Below are 5,559 nucleotides of genomic sequence, written 5' to 3' on the forward strand. Positions count from 1 at the left end.
ATCATAACAAGTCAATAAAATCACCAAAAATTATATCAGAAGCACAGGTGAGTTAGGTTTTAAAAAATATTTTAACTCGATCCTTGAAACTGGTTAAAAAGATGATCAATTCGGGGTAGGGGATAACGGTTCTTAACCGTCACCTTGTTCAGCTCCAGGTAGTCGATGCACATGCGGAAAGTTCCGTCTTTCTTTCAAACAAATAGGACAGGGGCTCCCCATGGTGATGAGCTAGGTCGGATAAAACCTTTATCCAACAAGTCTTGTAATTGAGTGGACAACTCCTGAAGCTCCGCTAGTGTGAGCCGATACGGGGCTCGTGCTATGGGTGCCGCACCGGGGGCTAAGTCAATTTGGAACTCGACTTGTCGAATGGGTGGGAGTCCTGGCAAATCTTCCGGGAAGACTTCCGGAAAATCTCGCACAATCGGTATGTCTTCGATTCACTTCTCCTCCGCGGTTTTCTCGATAACGTGAGCTAAAATAGCCGGATGACTCTTTCGTAAATATTTTTTTGCCTTCATGAGGGTGATGATGCTAGCAGTCATGCCGCTCTTCTAGCCCTGTATCGAGATGATTTTGTCGGAAGGGGTAGTGATAAGAACAATCTTGTCATGTCATATAATCTCAACTCTATTCTCGGATAGCCAGTCCATGCCGACAACAACGTCGAAACTACCAAGCGTAAAGAGTATGAGGTCGATCTCGAAGGTATGACCCGATAGTTTCAACTTACATCCCGCTAGTACATGAGTTGTTTCTATAGACTTACCGTCAGCTAATTCAACAGGATACTTAGCATCGAACGGGGTTGGAGTTAAGTCTAAGAGTTTACTAAAGGCTTTCAACACAAAACTCCTATCTGCTCCAGTGTCAAACAAAATAGAAGCAAAACAGTCGTTCACAGGGAACTTACCGATAACCACATTCAGATTACTGCGGGCCTCCCCTGATCCAATGACGAAAGCTCTACCTTTACTACCGCTTCCGTTACTGTTATTGCCTCCATTGCTCTCATTCTGCTTAAGTTTTGGATAATCGTTCCTGAAGTGACCCTCCTGACCACACTCAAAGCACCCTTTCGTTGTTGTAGGCTTTTTAGGAGCACCCTTACCCGCTAGGTCTTCCCTACAATCCTTGGACTGATGACCCAATTTACCGCATCGCAAACACTTGATACGGTCGCATGGGCCAACATGGTGATAGTTGCACTTGTTGCACTTAGGGGTGGTAGTGTGATGAAGTACATAGGACAGCCCGGGAGAGGTAGTGGTGGAACTTGCTCACGGTAGACGAGCCGCTAGATCAGACATGGGTACCAACTCCAGTTACCGTTGTCCTTGTACAAGTCTCCATATGGGCGGTGCCTCTTTGGTGCAGGGGTTACTAGTGCTGTGACTACTCGAGGTGGTGATGGGTTGGGAAGCTGCGGTTCCTTTCTAGGGGCGTGGGACACCGAGTCAGATGATGATGATGATGGCGTTGACATCCCTACAGGCTAAGTCGTGTATGGTTTAAGCGCGTATGAGTGAATGAGGTAAAGAGATAAAGAAAATGAATAACTTAATATATAATATATATTTATATATGCAGTGCGTAAGATCATAACTAATGGGTCGTTGCGGTTATAGTCTATTATGAATGCAATCCTAGTTCGTTATAACCAATGGCTACGATACTAATCTGTCACACCCTCAAAATCCACTAATGGAGTTTTACCGTCAGAGGGTGTGAACTAACAGGATCAGAATCATTAGTTATAATCAAACACCATAAATAGAGTTTTCAAACAACCAATACATCAAGCCTTAAGTATAAATGCGGAAGCGTAAATTGTAAAGCAAAAAGTTGCGCCACGCAGGACGACTTAAAAATAAAAGTTATCAAGATAAAATATAAAAGAAGTTTTTAAAGCAATGGTGTTCAGCGAATGCATGTCCTATACCGCTCGCCCGCCTCGGCTACCTAAGATAAACATACTAAAAGTGTCAACACAAAGGTTGGTGAGTTCACAGGTTTATACAATTAAAGCGTTTGCGTTTTAGCGTTACAGATAGTGTTAAGTCAATTATATATAAATAGGTAGCTAACCTATCTAGCATGCATTACTAAGTGTTCGACACCAGAGCTGACTGTTTAACGTTTTCCTTTCCACCATGTCAACCACAACCATAGTAATGTGCTAGCCAAGATTACACCCACTCGACCTAAAGTCGAGTTTAGAGTTGGGTGGGGCTTGTCAAACCCAGTAGTACTACTCAAAGGTGACTCGCTATTATCCAAATATTAATCGGTTTGATGTTCAGAAGGACTTTAGTTGGTTTGTTTGCCACTTAGTCTTACAAGTGATATATAAAGAATAACAAAATCTAAAGCGTGGAGTATGTTATCTCCCCCTAATAAATGCGTTAAAAAGAGTAAAAGGGGCAGTGAAACTCACTGTTTGCAAAGATAACAAAAGATCCGAGAAAAGTGTGCGTCACAGAAAATCCTCACTAGTGCTCAAAAAACAAAACGAGATTTTCTAAGTATTTGAACTACGAGTGAGTCCCTAGACTCGACACATAAAACTTATGCATGAGATGTGTTCGTGTTACATTGTGAAACAGGCGTGACTCGCAAACATGTTAGTGATTAGTTACATGTGTGAACAAGTATTAAGTGTTAAGTGTTACTATTGTACATTACTAGTAAACTATCTCCCACAAGGGCAAATAAGTCAAATACATAGCAAACATTGATCAACAATACACTTTTCATGTTAACTTAAATAATTCAGCAGCTAATTGATCGAGGCAGATTTTAACCCGAAAAAATTACTATATTTAATAGATCATTACAAGTAAATAAAATCACCAAAAATCATCACAGAAGAACAAGTGAGATAGGTTTTTAAAAATATTTTTATTATATTTTTATCACATACGGTTTTCTCACAATGATCAAAACAACTCAGTAAACACACAGCAGTCATTATCATGCGCAACAAAATTTTATTTGTTATTTACATTACATGGCAAATACAATTAATGCCAATCCAATTGGGTCAGATTCCAAATTCAAATTATTAACTTCCAGAAGTGGAATCAACTCAATTGTTCTTGTCGTTTGTGAGATATATTAATTACAAAACTACCTACTAGCAGACTTCCCGAATTAGATTTGCACAACAGAATTGTAAAATAATAAGAACTTACTTTTATACGTCCAAAAATTACAAAATCAAACTTTTTAGAAACTAGACTCGACCTAATACATCATAGAATAAATAATAACATCCAAATACAAAATTAACATCAAGTTACAGTCGTTTAAACACGAATTAAATAATCTGTCCAGCATCAGTTTTCATCAAAACTCAACATATTATTAACCTATGAACTAGAAATCATGCATGTAACCCTAGCATATCAATAAACAACATATTTAGCATCTAGGGTTTATGATTATCATGTTTAAAGATGTGCATAATCAAATAGAATAGGTTAAATAGTGTGTTTGATTACCTAGTTAGCAATTAATCCTTCAATCAAGCTTGTAACACTTTGTGTGTGTGTGTGTGTGTGCTTGCGGTCTCGGTCGAACAAGAGGGGGGGGGCTGCTGCCGTCGCAAAAAGGGAGGGAGAGGGAGAGGGAGTTAGGTTTCAGTTAAGGTTGTTTATATATATAATAATTATAACATAAGTTACACATCACACCCTAGACTTCTAGTTAATCAATTTCCAGCACAAGTTAGTTTATTTTCCACATGAATTAACGTTAAGCATGTAAACACGAAGTAGCACATACACGTAACACATAATTATTAACTTCTTTATGATATTAATCATTTGTTCACCAACGGTTTGAGTCGACTTGTGTATGTTTCGGTGAAATTCCGAAAGACTACTTGTGTAATGATTGTCATGCGTCATTTAAACCCTAATTTAAATGTAATGAGATATGCGTTAACTGGAATGACACAGTTCATGAGTTCTTGAGTTTGAATTAATGGAGTTTGGATTAATTGTAACGATTCCGGCAAATTCAGGTATACCCTAGCCGGAATATACTATTTACGTGTTATTCAATACTGAATATATGAATTATAATGTGTTTATACGAGTATATAAGATTCACAGTACGAATTATACTCTGATGAACAGTTAGTCGTATTAGAATTACGATTAACCGATGAACGGTTATTGAAACCCGAACGAATCGGGGATTACGTCATAGATGAAATATATGATGTTTAGTAAGGTTTACGAAGTATTAAGGCTTCGGGATAAGTGAATTATAGCACAGAAAAAGGATTTCGATTTATTAGTACGTCGATACGTTAAACGAAACCTTTAACATCAAACCAAGCAAGAGACGATCGATCAAGCCGAAAAAGATGCACAATGACCGACAATATGATGTGTTGAGTCAATAAATGTCATGGTTTAAGTTTTTAAAGATTTTAAATCGGTTTTATATAAATTTTATTTTTAAGCCGAAAAACGACCGTTTTAGCCTCGTTTTAAGCCGAATTAAGCGTTTAACCGAAAAACGAACTGAACCAGATTATCCACAACGTTATCTGGATTACACAATCCAAATGTGTGGCCATTGTTGGAGTTGTGGGCCCCCCTCCCCACCTTACTATGGACCGATCGGTCCATAGCGTCACCAATACACATTTCATTTTCTTTTTTTTTAACATCACAACCCCAACTTTCTCTCATCAATCTTCAACATCCATCCAAAGATCCAAGCTTTTAAGCAAGAAAACGAGGTATAGACCGAGTTATAATCGTGTTATTCTTCTTTTCTTGATTCATTTACAAAAAAATGAGGTTTCAAGTGAAATATGGGTGGAAACCCGAGATGAAACCGATTCTTGAGGATCAAGTGATGTATACAAGTTATACAAAGGATCTTGGTCCAAGAAAGTAGTTAAAAGAGTCAAAAACGAATTTTTACGGTCAAAATCTTTGTTTTGATGTTTTAATCGAAACCATGAAAGAAATGGCTTAATTGTGGGTATAATTTGCTTGGTGTGGTGTTTTTGTGCTTGTAAGTGTTGTATCTAGTGGCTAGCAAAGGCTAGAAACCAAGATCTTTGCGATCTAACGCTAGAAAACACAAAGTAGTTCGGTTTTCGTATGATTTAGTTATTTTGGACAGATTGTGATAGACCTAGAGTTGGGTCACGAAATTTCATAAAGATGATCTACACATGAAAATATGAGATCTGTGAATTTTTGGTAATTTTTGGATAAAGGATGAATATTTGGTGAATTTAATGCTAGGTTTTGGCCAAAAATGGTGAAAAATAGCTAAACATCATGAAAAATTCTGGAAAATTTAAGATAGGCTTTTTATAACATATAAAAGTCACACACAAAATTTCAGGTTCATTGGAGAAGTCTAAGTAAGCTTTTCGGTAAAACGAGTTCTAGGAATTTCTAGCTCGGTTTTGGTAAAAATGGCATGAAAAATGAGTCTTTGGTTCTGGAAAAATTACAGGGAACTATGTGGGTGACGGGGGTCATCCCAGAAAAATTTGGGATTTTTCGAAGGTCGTTTGGTATT

Source organism: Bidens hawaiensis, unplaced genomic scaffold (assembly GCF_021521415.1).
Source record: "Bidens hawaiensis isolate Kalapana, Puna unplaced genomic scaffold, B.hawaiensis_p1.1 tig00025593_1, whole genome shotgun sequence".
Taxonomy (NCBI): domain Eukaryota; kingdom Viridiplantae; phylum Streptophyta; class Magnoliopsida; order Asterales; family Asteraceae; genus Bidens; species Bidens hawaiensis.